At 48.5% G+C, this 14,578-nt stretch overlaps 1 protein-coding gene across 4 annotated transcripts in view; it reads left to right on the top strand.

The window, feature by feature from the left end:
* The first annotated feature begins 384 nt into the window (after positions 1–384).
* Positions 385–14,578, top strand: part of PPFIA2 (PTPRF interacting protein alpha 2) — a 592,307-nt gene continuing 578,113 nt past the window's right edge. For 2 of the 4 annotated variants that reach the window (XM_073556977.1, XM_073556976.1), the window contains exon 1: positions 385–673. The gene's annotated coding sequence lies outside the window, so the exon portion shown is untranslated. The remainder of the gene's footprint in view (positions 674–14,578) is intronic. The other 2 variants (XM_073556979.1, XM_073556978.1) reach the window with 1 other exon arrangement.

Raw genomic sequence — 14,578 nt, 5'->3', positions numbered from 1 at the left:
CACACATCTACATGTATATATACATACACACATATATATAATATATAACTAACTGCTTATTTTTGTGTTGCCTGGAAAAGAGCAGATGACAACCACATAATTGGTGGCCTCCTAACTTTTCCTGGCTCCTGAATGGCAATTCTTCCCAGTTCTCCCATACTCTCGGGAATCAGGGGTCTGGGAAAGCTAGGTAGTACCCCAAATTGGAGGCAGGCAGTTGGCCAGTGTGACCCTGTGCCCTTGTTTCTCTTCCTAGTTCCATGTCATATGTTCCCAGTGATGTGACTCCTGCTGCCAGCCATCACAGTGCCACACACACAGCGCAGCGCTCATTCCCAGGCAGCTGTCAGATGATGCTGGAGCTTTAAGAGACACCTCCCCTCCTCTGCTCCAAACAATGGTTTCACCCGAGCTCTGCTTCCCATTGCAAAATTTGTAATGTGCCATTTTTGCCATGGATGCCTTTCCATTTGGGTGCTGAGAGGGGAGGCAGACATGCCCAGGTGCCCTTCTGGCTGCACACTGGCGCCTGCTGGGAGCACAGTGCAGCAGATCGGTGCTGGGATTGATGGGGAGCTGCTCCTGGAGGGATCCTCCGTGTGAAGAAGCTGTGTGGCCACTGCAGACGGAGCGCATTGATTTCCTGGAGGAAGGAGCAGCGGCTGAAGATCAGGTAGGAGCATTGTCTTCTCCTCGGCCAGTATTACCCTAGCAGACAGGAAAGTTGGCCCTTGCCTGCAGCTGCCATGTATGTGTGCCCCCCAGTCAGCACTGCATGCCAGGTGTGTATTCTGTGTACTCGTGCTGCCACTTACTGTAGTCATTTGCTTCAGTGCATGGAGTGCGCCGGGCAGGCAGGGGTTAAGTGGGAGGAGCACTGAGCATGATGTAATGCAATTGAGACAATGGCAAGAATGAAAGCGTGCGGCTCTTACTGTAAGGTGCAAATGGTGGGGTGGTGTCCAGAGAGGGTGGGCACACACACTGCAGCCTGACAGTGGGGCAGGAGGTGGCAGGGTCACCCTGGGCAGTGGGGCACATAGGTGTCATGAGGGTGTGCCTGCCTAGGTGCAGGGCATCAAGTGGCCATGTCTGGAGGACTCCAGTGCCTGGCCCTGGCTGTGCATTGGCCCCTGCAGCATGTCCACACGGCGGAGCCTCCTGCAGCATGTCCACACGGCGGAGCCCCCTGCAGCATGTCCGCACGGCGGAGCCCCCTGCAGCATGTCCGCACGGCGGAGCCCCCTGCAGCATGTCCACACGGCGGAGCCCCCTGCAGCATGTCCACACGGCGGAGCCCCCTGCAGCATGTCCACACGGCGGAGCCTCCTGCAGCATGTCCACACGGCGGAGCCTCCTGCAGCATGTCCGCACGGCGGAGCCCCCTGCAGCATGTCCGCACGGCGGAGCCTCCTGCAGCATGTCCGCACGGCGGAGCCCCCTGCAGCATGTCCACACGGCGGAGCCTCCTGCAGCATGTCCACACGGCGGAGCCTCCTGCAGCATGTCCACACGGCGGAGCCCCCTGCAGCATGTCCACACGGCGGAGCCTCCTGCAGCATGTCCACACGGCGGAGCCCCCTGCAGCATGTCCACACGGCGGAGCCCCCTGCAGCATGTCCACACGGCGGAGCCTCCTGCAGCATGTCCACACGGCGGAGCCTCCTGCAGCATGTCCACACGGCGGAGCCCCCTGCAGCATGTCCACACGGCGGAGCCCCCTGCAGCATGTCCACACGGCGGAGCCCCCTGCAGCATGTCCACACGGCGGAGCCCCCTGCAGCATGTCCACACGGCGGAGCCTCCTGCAGCATGTCCACACGGCGGAGCCCCCTGCAGCATGTCCACACGGCGGAGCCCCCTGCAGCATGTCCACACGGCGGAGCCCCCTGCAGCATGTCCACACGGCGGAGCCCCCTGCAGCATGTCCACACGGCGGAGCCCCCTGCAGCATGTCCACACGGCGGAGCCCCCTGCAGCATGTCCACACGGCGGAGCCCCCTGCAGCATGTCCACACGGCGGAGCCCCCTGCAGCATGTCCACACGGCGGAGCCCCCTGCAGCATGTCCACACGGCGGAGCCCCCTGCAGCATGTCCACACGGCGGAGCCCCCTGCAGCATGTCCACACGGCGGAGCCCCCTGCAGCATGTCCACACGGCGGAGCCCCCTGCAGCATGTCCACACGGCGGAGCCCCCTGCAGCATGTCCACACGGCGGAGCCCCCTGCAGCATGTCCACACGGCGGAGCCCCCTGCAGCATGTCCACACGGCGGAGCCCCCTGCAGCATGTCCACACGGCGGAGCCCCCTGCAGCATGTCCACACGGCGGAGCCCCCTGCAGCATGTCCACACGGCGGAGCCTCCTGCAGCATGTCCACACGGCGGAGCCTCCTGCAGCATGTCCACGTGACGGAGCCACCTGCAGCATGTCCACGTGACGGAGCCACCTGCAGCATATCCACGCAGCGGAGCCTCCTGCAGCGTGTCCAAATGGCTGAGCCTCCTGCGGCATGTCCACATGGCGGAGCCTCCTTCGGCATGTCCACGCGGAGGAGCCTCCTGCAGCGTGTCCACGCGGAGGAGCCTCCTGCAGCGTGTCCACGCGGAGGAGCCTCCTGCAGCGTGTCCACGCGGAGGAGCCTCCTCCAGCGTGTCCACGCGGAGGAGCCTCCTCCAGCGTGTCCACGCGGAGGAGCCTCCTCCAGCGTGTCCACGCGGAGGAGCCTCCTCCAGCGTGTCCACGCGGAGGAGCCTCCTCCAGCGTGTCCACGCGGAGGAGCCTCCTCCAGCGTGTCCACGCGGAGGAGCCTCCTCCAGCGTGTCCACGCGGAGGAGCCTCCTCCAGCGTGTCCACGCGGAGGAGCCTCCTCCAGCGTGTCCACGCGGAGGAGCCTCCTGCGTTCCTTCCCAGACATCACTTCATCTCTAACTTGCTGGAGAAGACGAGCAGAGGAAAAAAGTACTAAATCCACAAGCAGGAAGTCCAATACTGATCCTAAATATTTCACCTGCAATTATAGATTGTCATCAATAACCCTGAATGCTCCGCGGAGCCACATGGTGCCGACATCCTTGCCCACGTCATTATTGATATTAGGGCTTAACTATTATTTTACTTTGGTCTTTGCAATTCCGGTTCTCTCACACCCACGTGAAGTGTACATTGTCAAGTGCAGCTTTGAAATGGAAAGAGACTCATGTAAAAACTCCTGGTGCGTTGCTACGGGGAACAGTGTTTTTACAAGTTTTACCAAGAGACAGATTGTAAGAAAGGAGAAAATTGATAGCTGCGATCAGATGTCAAGGAGTAGATTTGTTTAGGATCTAGTTTTTTATTTATTAATCATTTTTTTATTTTAGCAGAAAGCCAACAAACCCCTTTAAATGGCCTCACAGTGTTTATTTTCTATTACTGCAAGCAGAAATCGTGTTGTCTGGTGACCTATTGCCTGAGCCTGGTGACCTAGTGCCTGAGCCTGGTGACCTAGTGCCTGAGCCTGGTGACCTAGTGCCTGAGCCTGGTGACCTAGTGCCTGACCCTGGTGACCTAGTGCCGGAGCCTGGTGACCTAGTACCGGAGTCTGGTGACCTAGTACCGGAGTCTGGTGACCTAGTACCAGAGTCTGATGACCTAGTGCCAGAGTCTGGTGACTTATTGCTGCAGTCTGGTGACCTAGTACCTGAGTCTGGTGACCTAGTACCGGAGTCTGGTGACCTAGTACCGGAGTCTGGTGACCTAGTACCGGAGTCTGGTGACCTAGTACCGGAGTCTGGTGACCTAGTACCGGAGTCTGGTGACCTAGTACCGGAGTCTGGTGGCCTTGTACTTGTTTCCTGCAAAGATCTGCAAAATACAGGAATTCAAAAACTGCAGAAGACTGAATAGATAAGTAATAAGGGTGGGCTTTTTTTTTGTATATTGTTAACTGTACATTATGTGACATACATTTTTTTTGCCTTTTGGCATTTTATGACACTGAGTACAGTGTGTTATACTGCCTGATACTCCAGCACATATCATTAATGCTGGATTAAAGGAATTTTACACTTAGATTTATATATATTGAATCAGGTTTTGAGAAATAAAAAACTTTTCAAAATAGTTTTATACATAATATATATATATATATATATATATATATATACAGTATATACTGTGTGTGTATATATATATATATATGTAATTCACATTTCACCCTGTTTTTTTTTGTAGCATGGAATATGGTGCTGATGTAAACCAATACAGATCTTCACATTCACATTTTTTCCTAGCATGTGCTATTTTAACTTGTTTTACTGAAAGAAAATACCGTATATACTTGAGTATAAGTCGAGTTTTTCAGCCCCCTTTTGGGGCTGAAAAAGACCCCCCTCGACTTATATTCGGGTCACGGTGCCAACTTACCTGGTCCCCGTCATCTCCGCGGTCCCAGTCGTCTCCGCGGTCCCCGGTGTTTGTCTGCGGTCCCCTGCGCGCTGCAGGGGACCGCAGACGAACACCGGGGACCGCGGCAGCGGCGGGTGATGATAGGGCCTCGGCGGCGTTCAAAATCTCTGCGCGCTGCTGTCTCCCGTCCTCCGGCAGTGATGGGCGCGATGACGTGGAAAGCATGCGCCCTCTGCCTGAGTCACTGAAGAGCCGGCGACGCTCAGGAGCAGCTGTCATCAACGTAGGTGAGTGTATAGTGTTTTTTTTTTTTTTTTTTAAATTCCAGCAGGGGCAGCGGCAGCAACAAGATAGGATTACTGGTAATCCTATCACTTTGGGGGCAGCATTATGGTATTTGGGCCACCATTCACTGTGCAGCATTTATGGGGGCATATGTTGTGCAGCGTTATTTGGGCCACCATTCACTGTGCAGCATTTTGGGGGCATACTGTATGTTGTGCAGCATTATTTGGGCCACCATTCACTGTGCAGCATTTTGGGGGCATACTGTATGTTGTGCAGAATTAAATTTACCAGTATCTTCGGCAATTCCCACCCTAGACTTATACTCGAGTCAATAAGTTTTCCCAGGTTTTTGAGGCAAATTTAGGGGGGTCGACTTATACTCGGATCGACTTATACTCGAGTATATACGGTACACCAATTGAAGTCTACATACAGTGACTAATGGGGTTGTTTAGCCCAGTACAATTTTGTTAAGCAAGCCCCTAAGCCTGCCGAATTCTAGCAATGTGTAACCCACACACTGTAGAGGTGCACTGCACATGACCGATTATATCAGACAAGTGCTATCATGGTTTTCATGGATAGCTCTCGTACCCATTATATACTGTGGAGCTGTGCACATGTCCCATTTTGATCCTAGTGTCAGATCAAAATTGGCAGTGCAAATCTATGGGTCCGTGAAAACCATCGGACTGCACTCAGATGACTAAGTGCGGTCCAATTTTCACAAACTCACAGAATGGAGACAGTTGAGAAACCTTGTTTTTTTTTCTCTCAACCTCTGAGAAAAACTGATGCCACTGATCAAAGTCTGATCAGAGTCTGAGTAGAATAATTGGACCATTTTTCTCAGATGGATCGGTGATTGTGTGCACCCACCTTTAAAGAATCTCTCCAGCTGGGGTTTTTTTCAGCACTGGAGTGGCGCTTTAAATGTAAGCCCCCTGCCCTCAGTCATATACTCCCCCTTCACCATTTTTCGGCACCGCTCCTGTCCCCCGACGGCATCTTGTGGCCCGAAGTTAGAAGCTACGTCACCAGCTCTCAACGCAAGTCTGTGACAGCCACAACAATGCCAGAATGAGGCTTTCATAGACTTGTATTGAAAAGTGACCTCTGCACGGCTCCATGAAACATTGGAGCTGCCGACAGGTCACTTTTCACCGGAGACGAACAGGAGCAATGCTGGAAAACGATGAAGGTGGCAGCAGGTTGGTATGAGACAGGCGGCAGGGAACTTACATTTAAAGCTCCATTCCAGCGGTGCAATACAAAAAAAAGAAAAGAGTGAGTGGCGCTTTAAGTTTTGTCTCTTCCAGTTGAAGTGGTCATCACATGACTGCAAGTAAGTGGCCATGTGGCAATCGCTTGAAACGGCGAGCAGCACTGTCCAAACACTGTTCGTGATTGCTGAAAAAAATGAACTTGGCTGAACAACACCTCTAAAATACAGATGCATCATTATTTCATTAGTATTTCATCACGCTAACAGTATTAGATCAGACTTTGGACCCATCTTTGCATACATCGTGGTTATTCTCCATTTGGTAAAAAATTAATCTGTGTTTTCCCAATAGAAAATAATAGCAATCATTGTAAATAGCGATGCAAAAACTGATCAAATACTGATGCATCCTGATTAGATAGACATACTGATAGGGAAATTAGATTGTGAGCCCCATCGGGGACAGTGATGATAAGTGTGCAATCTGTAAAGCACTGCGGAATATGATAGCGCTATATAAAAAATTAAGATTATTTTTTATTTATTAACCACACACCCGTTTTTCAGATCTGCATTAGGCCAGCTTCACTTGACCTGGTACTGGATGAAATCTCTGTACTGGCCACCGAACTCTTGACCTGGACTCAAAATCATCATAAGCATATATAAGACTGTTGGGTTTGGGTCTTGAGGCTCATGACCAGTCCAGAAGTCTCAGTCCATACACAGATACCTAGTAAAGTTATAATAATACTTTCATTTGACACAGGCCATAAACAAAGTTCATACATGTTTATGATAAAACTGGATGCTTTCCTGCGTGATTGACACATCTGAGCACGGTTGCCCTGTTGACCTGAACTGTGCCTCTCTGAAGTTGCAGGCAGAATCAGCTTTGTCTCTGCATCTTGAGAGGAGTGCGGTGGCATTGGTGCTAATAATGCACTTCAAGTGACCGGGACAGCTTCAGAGCAGTGCTTACAAGCTTTATGGGAAAGGGTTTGTAAGCACTTCACGTTTGGACACCCTTCCATTACTAGACCACAGTGGTGACTGGTACTTTAGGGAAGGGCCATTAAGCAACAAATAAAATAAAACTGTAAAAAATCAGGGAAGTGGGGATGAATTTTAATTCTATCCAATTAAGTACATCAATGAAGATAGGGGAAAAAATCCTTTAATGACCAGGTCTTATCTAAGAAACAGATGAGATTAGTGCATGCTGCAGTTTTTTTCTCCATGCACAGACAGTACCACTCCACCTCCTAACCTCTCTCTTCATGGTGTGGAGGCAGTCCTACATGTATTATTCTTACTCTGCCCAATGTAAGTTGCATTACAGAACTAACAGGTATAGGTGTAAAATGCTGTGGTCATGTGGTGTAGCTGGCGGGAGTGGAACAAGAATAATTATGGGGAGGACTGCCTTCTCACAAATAACAATTGCTATCCATTGGAAAAGACCTTTACTATAAAGGGAATATTACTATATTGCAAAATTGGGGGTGGTCTTGCTCTTTTATTCTTTAGCAACAGGATGAATATTCTGATATAGGTATAGTATGAGTATATGTCCAATGGTAGGAGCGGCCACAATTTTCCAGTATATAATTGACTTTTTGGCCAGCTTTAAGCTAATAGAGCTGGTCTAGACTCATAAGTCCCTATATGATTAGGCAATATGTAGTTCAGTAGGGTAGGCTGATGACAGTCACACAAGCACAAACCTGTGAGGAACCAGTTTATTTTACTTCTGCATTGTCGCCAGAAGAACAGCCATGTGTGACCTCACCTCAAGATCCACTGGTCCCTCCTCTGATGCCGACAAATAGATTGCAATCTACTATTCCCCCATACATCACTATACAGTGTTGACCTGAAATTGTAGCCTTAGACCCCCATTTCACACTTCTAGCTATGACGCGAGTCACGGTAGTAAGCATATACACTACTTATTATGCACAACTTGGCATTTGGTCCACCTTCGAGCCTGTCCTCTCCTGGCACGGCTTGTCATTTGGTCCACCTTCGAGCCTAGCCTTTGTCGTCATGAATGTCGGTCCTGTTAAGTTTTTTCTTTTGATCTAGACTTGCCACCTCCTGACATCTGACCACAAGTGTTTAAATTGACTTTTTGACTTTGCCAACACATGCCCCTCAGTGTCCTGTGATGTGGTGAAATGGGCCTCGGCCCCTCTGAGAATCCCCCCCCCTGCTTCAAGCTGTACGCTTCTAATTTATATTGACCCCCCCTGCTTCAAGCTGTACGCTTCTAATTTATATTGATGCAGGGCTCTTCGCCAGAATGTATGAATCGATGGGTTATGTTTTGGGATGTACAAATGTCAAATTTCTAATTAAATACATTGTGTCCAACCAACGTCTAAATTATTTGACTTTGTAGAATGGAAGCTCAAATAAATGAAATGCATTGAGGCCGGGAAGTACAGCGAGACACACCGGCAGCAGCACTTAATCCACTATCGCAGCAGCTGTAAAGTGATGCTGCATTTTGCCAGCACTGTGCCCCTCTGGTGGCTTGGAAAGTTCACATCCTTGATGTTTGCGCCATTCACTTGGTATGGGCCTGCTGGAGGAAGCGGAGTACGGTGCTCCAGTTTCAAGCAATCCTAAACACTAGGAATGGTGTGTTGGTTGTGGATGAGGATCTCAACCCTTAACAATCAAGTTATTCCATGTGCTTTTGATTAAAGGCTATTAATTCCCCCCTTAAACGTCTGTCCTTTCCCTGCTGCCTAGGTGTGGGCTAAAGTATCGAGAGCAACTAAAATTTTTGTTTAATTTTGATACATGGGCTTTAATTTGGGGGGTCTTGATTCTGAGCCACCCCACTGCTTTGCTCAAACTAATGACTAAAATTTGGGACCAGGCATAACCATGCCCTATAACCCTGTATACCCAACCTTGACCCTTTAGGTGACCGACTGCTGTGGTTTCTCAATAGCTGGAAAATTCCCAGTCTTTGTCCAACTGGACTGCCAAAATCCCAGAAGTCACAATGTTTCCACCTCTAGTTGGAGGCTAAGGCCATGTTCACATTATCTGTATTTGGTAAGTATGTGCCCTCCTGTTTTTGGCTTACAAATAGGTAAAAATCAGAAAGTATAATAGGAATACATCGCCTCTTCAGTATCACCCACTCCTGGTTTTGGTTTACAAATACTGATGTAAAATACTGAATGTGTGAACATGGCCTTGCAGTGCTGGAGTCCTGGGTTCGAATCCCCCAAGCACGACAACTGCAAGGAGTTTGTGTGTTCTCCCCGTGTTTGCGTGGGTTTCCTCCCACATTCTAAAGACATACTGATAAGGAATTTAGATTGTGAGCCCCATCGGGGACAGTGATGATAATGTGTGCAAACTGTAAAGCGCTGCGGGATATGTTAGCGCTATATAAAAATAAAGATTATTAAGATTATTATTATAAGTAAAGGGAGGTGAAACAATCAGAGACAAGGTCCATGAAATGGCGCATTACAACAAAGGGAAGTCAGAAACGTTGTCCAATACATGAGCCGAGGTCAGGAAAGCCAGAGAGACAGAACAGTTTACAGGAAGCAGGCACAAGCAAAGTCATGTCACAAGCAAAGGGTCTGACTTCGGGAAGAGAATCGAGTCAAGCTGGGTCAGGCACAGAGCACAGATGGATCAATGTTCCACAGGCAACAGCAAATGTATGATTGACACTGGGGGGAGGAACTAGCATCCTTAAATAGAAGCCTGATTATGGAAAATGAACACAGGTGATTGCAGCACAGACTCAGCACAGACTGACAGCCCCGATACAAAGTAACAAAAAGACAGAAACAGAGTGGAAATCGTAACAGTACCCCCTCTTCAAGGACGGGCCATCGGACCTCCTGATTTCCCAGGAAACCTCCAATGAAAGGTCTGGACCAACCGATCAGCCCTTGCAGAATGAGCTGAAACCCAGGATCGTTCCTCAGTATCATTCCCCTTCCAATGTACCAGGTATTGAAGGGAATTCCGGGCCATTCGGGAATCAGTGACCCTTTGTACCTCATATTCCAAGCTTCCCTCAATAGAAACCAGAGGAGGCGGGGGCGAAGAAGACAGAACAGAGGGAATAAATTCCTTCAACAACGACTTGTGGAACACATAAGAAATACGGAAAGACCGAGGGAGCTTTAATTGGAAGGCAACTCGATTGATCACCTCCATAATTTAATATGGACCAATGAATTTAGGACCCAACTTTAGTGAGGGCACCTTCAACTTAATATTCTTAGAGGAAAGCCATACCTTATTTCCCACTTTGAAGGTGACCCCTGACGAGCGCCTCCTATCGGCCTTCCGCTTCTGCTGGTGCTGAGCCACACCAATGTTCTTCTTAACCTTCCTCCAAACGTCCCCCAGCTCTTGAATGATGACATCCACACCAGGACACCCAGAACTTATCCTGGCAAACTCACCAAAATGAGGATGAAACCGTAAAGAAAAACAGCAAGGTACCCGTGGACTGATTAACCCGACTGTTAAAGGCAAACTCAGCCAGCGGAAGAAATTATGACCAATTCTCCTGTTGATCGGCGACAAAACATTTTAAAATTTGCTCCAAAGACTGATTTGTTCTCTCTGTCTGACCGTTAATCTCAGGGTGATAAGCAGAGGAAAGGACAAATCAATCCCCAGTTTTCTGCAGAAAGCCCTCCAAAATCTAGAGACGAATTATACACCCCTATCAGATATAATATTTAGAGGATTCCCATGCAATCGTACCCATGAATAATAAACAGTTTGGCAAGAGTTTCAGCATTGGATAATCCAGATAATTGGACAAAGTGAGCTTGTTTGCTGAAGCGATCGACTACCACCCAAATAGCAGTCATCCCCCCAGGCCACGGTAAATCTGAAATGAAATCCATGGACAAATGAGTCCATGGTCTTTCCCCGGCCCACCGCCAATGCAGTACTTTGGCGCGTGCACAAGTTTCACAAGCAGACACAAAATCTCTAATATCCTTATGCATAGCGGACCACCAAAAGAGTCTAGCAACTGCCTTCTGGGTGGCAGTGACCCCATGATGACCACTCAACACAGAATCATGGAATTCCTGCAAGAGACATAATCTGAGATACACAGGGACAAACAGCTTGCATTCAGGTGTATGGGAAGGAGCCAAGGACTGAGCAGTACAGATCTCAGCTTCCAGCTTAGAGGAATCATGGCCACAACATGATCCTGAGGAAGAATGGAAATAGGAAGTTATAGAGGAGACAAAGAGACAGAGCATCCACCTTCACGTTCTTAGACCCTGGTCTGAACATAATAGAAAAATAGAATTGTGAAAAAAATAAAGACCATCTTTCTAGGTGTCAACTGCTTGGCAGATTCAATATAAGCAAGATTTTTGTGATTCGCCACAACGGTGACCGGATGAACAGCTCCCTCCAAGCAATACCTCCACTTTCCAAAGGCCAGCATGACCACAAGCAACTCCCAATTAAGGGCCTGTCACACTAAGCGATATCGCTAGCAATATCGCTATGTCTGATACATCCGACCGCACCCCCGCTGGTTATCGCTGATCGAGTGAGAACGTCCTGGACCGTTTCTCGTCGTCAGCTTCCTGCTGTGACGACGAGCGACGCGTGGACTCGGGCGGGAGGACGTCTTCATCGCCTCGTCTGACACATAAGTAGCGACCCCCGACCCCTGCGATGTCGCTGGTGAGATCTGCCTGTGTGGCAGCTCACTAGCGACCACTTAGCGATGTAGCAGCGATCCTGACCGCGTCATATCACTGGTTGGGATCGCTGGTACATCGCTAAGTGTGACAGTACCTTTACTCACATCATAGTTTCTCACAGCAGGAGAACTTTTTTTAAGAAGAAGGAACATGGTCGCAAGTTAGTTAAAGTCTCAGGACCTTGAGACAATACAGCCCCCACCCCGACCTCAGAAGCATCTACCTCCACAATAAACAGCCTCTGGAGTTCTGGTTGCACAAGAACAGGAGCAGACATAAAACATTTCTTCAAATTTTCAAAAACCCCAACAGCTTCCAGTGACCAAACCTTTAGCTCTACCCCTTTAGGAGTGAGATCTGTAAGAGGCTTGATGATCTGAGAAAATCCTCTAATAAATTTTCTGTAATAATTTGCGAACCCTAAAAAGCACTGCAGAGCCCTAAGGTCGCTGGGTTGAACCCAATCAATGATGGCCTGAATTTTCCCAGGATCCATTTTAAACCCGGAGGCTGACACTGTTAGGAGTGGCGGAAGACACTAAATAAAAATAAATGAAGTGCCTTCGCCACTCGGAGTCCACCGTGCGGTGGATGGAAAAACCGCTGCTAAACGAGGCAGAGCACTATGGCGGTAATGTGCACAGGGTTTTAACTGCACCCAGTTCACTAAAGCAAGCTCTGTTATGCTCACAGAGCTGCAGGAACAAACCATAAACTAAACACTGAGTCTGTCCAGGGTCACAGACTTTCAGCGACGCAGACACGGTATTAAGGGTCACAGGAGTAGCCTTAGACAGCAGGACTACTCCGTCTAGACCTACCGTAAAATGAGATGCGTGGCATCGCAACTGCGGATGCAGAGATAAGCTGCCACTGCAGCGTGGCAAGGACAGCCGCTGGCAAGGCGCTGCAATAACGCTGGTGCAATGCAGACGCTAAGCTGCTGTGCAAGATGGAGCTAAGGCGCACTTGGCGCTAGCGCTGCTACTGGCTGAACCCAAACACTCACACAATCGTATTATCAGAGGGAAGGGGTTTCTTAATAAGTCAGTCACCAGTCCAAGCATCCATCACCAAACATACAGCAGCAAGTATGAAAATAATAGCGCATGGCGGAACAGCCATGCGGGCTTTTTATACCAAACGGGACCTTCCGGAAATCTCCAAGGCTCCAGGAGGAGCCAATAGGATTCGACACAGGACCTGAGCACCTGACTCCCGAACTCCAATGGGAGTTCGTCCCATGAGCATGCTCAGTTGAGGGAGCAAAGGACTTAGCCTCTGGAGAGAGTTGCCGCAAGGCACTCTCCTCTGCAATCTCCTCTGCAGCAGATGAAGTGCAGGAGACTGCAGAATGTAAGGGTCTAGATTTCATCATAGGAGAGGAAGAAATCTGACTCTTAACAGACACAATGAAACCCCAAAACGATATTTGTTGAACAGAAAAGGTACATTTTTCAATTTTAGCAAGCAACCAATTATCCCTCAACCTTTGCAAAACCAAACGGACGTGTTTATGATGTGACTCTAGGTCAGGTGAGAAAATCAGAATGTCATCCAAATAAACCACAATAAATATCCCAATATAATCAGAAAAAATATCATTTATAAAATTTTGAAAAACTGCAGGTGCATTCGTTAGACCAAAAGCATGGAGATTTTCAAAGAGACCTTCAGACATTAAAAATGCTGTCTTCCACTCATCACCCTCACGAATCCGTATAAGATTATATGCCCCTCTAAGATACAGTTTGGAAAACCATTTGGCCACAGAAAGTTGATTATATAGATCGGGGAAGTGGATAAGTATTTTTAACTGTTATTTGATTCATTTTCGGAAATCGAGGCAGGGATGAAGACTTCCATCTTTCTTTTTAACAAAAAAGAATCCAGCAGCTACGGGCGATGAGGAAGGGCGAATATGACCTTTTCGTAAACTCTCGCTAATATACACTTTCATGGATGACCACTCTGGGCCAGACAAGTTATGCAAGGGAGCCTTGGGTAATTTGGCATTAGGAATGAGATTGATTGCACAGTCATAAGGGCAGTGAGGAGGTTTTTCTGAAAAAACATCTCCGAAGTCTTTCAGGTATTCCGGAATACCCTCCAGACTAATGGAACAAACATGCACAGGTTTACGACATTTTTCAATACAATAAGGACCCCATTTGACAATATCTCTCTGATTCCAGTCAATAATCGGATTATGCGTATGCAACCAAGGAATACCCAACAAAACAGAGACTCCACCTTGAGTGTGAACTCCACCGTAACTAACTGAACCAGATTTTTGAGCAACAGTGTTCTGTCAATGGCCACGATTTGAATAGAGCTTTCTAGCTTAACTGTTCCTAATCCTAACTTCAGAACCAGACCTGCATCTATAAAATTAGCAGCAGATCCGCAGTCAATAAAGGCAAATGTGAACAGACACTGATCTTGAAAAAGAAGTTCAGCATTCCACAACACCTTATCAGAGGCGTAAAAGGGTACCTGTATGTTTGATTGACCTCCTCGACAATCACCCAGACTTAGGCATTTCCTGATGGCTTGTTTGCTGCAGGTCGTGCCAAGCAATCCTTTAGGAAATATCCAGCTTGGCCACAATACTGTAGAGACAAAGTCCAAGTTCCCGACAGCGTCTCCTCTACTTAGTCCTTGAACTGGCAGCACCAACCTCCATAGGTTCCACCTCAGGTGCACAAACCGGGCCAGTTGGACAAAATGGAGCCTCTTTTTGCACCTCGCGTCTCTCTCGCATCCTCCGATCCATGAGGATAACCTGAGTCATGGCTTCCACCAAACAACCAGGTGGAGCATGTCGAGCCAGAGCATCCTTAAGAGACTCCAAAAGACCCCTGAAGAATTGGCATCTGAGAGCTGTGTCATTCCACAGGACCTCAGAAGACCACTGACGAAACTCAGTACAATAGTCTTCTGC

The sequence above is a fragment of the Dendrobates tinctorius genome, unplaced genomic scaffold, assembly GCF_039654945.1.
Source record: "Dendrobates tinctorius isolate UK_male_01 unplaced genomic scaffold, ASM3965494v1 ptg000241l, whole genome shotgun sequence".
Lineage (NCBI taxonomy): Eukaryota > Metazoa > Chordata > Amphibia > Anura > Dendrobatidae > Dendrobates > Dendrobates tinctorius.
This window is presented reverse-complemented; position numbering and strand designations above follow the sequence as displayed.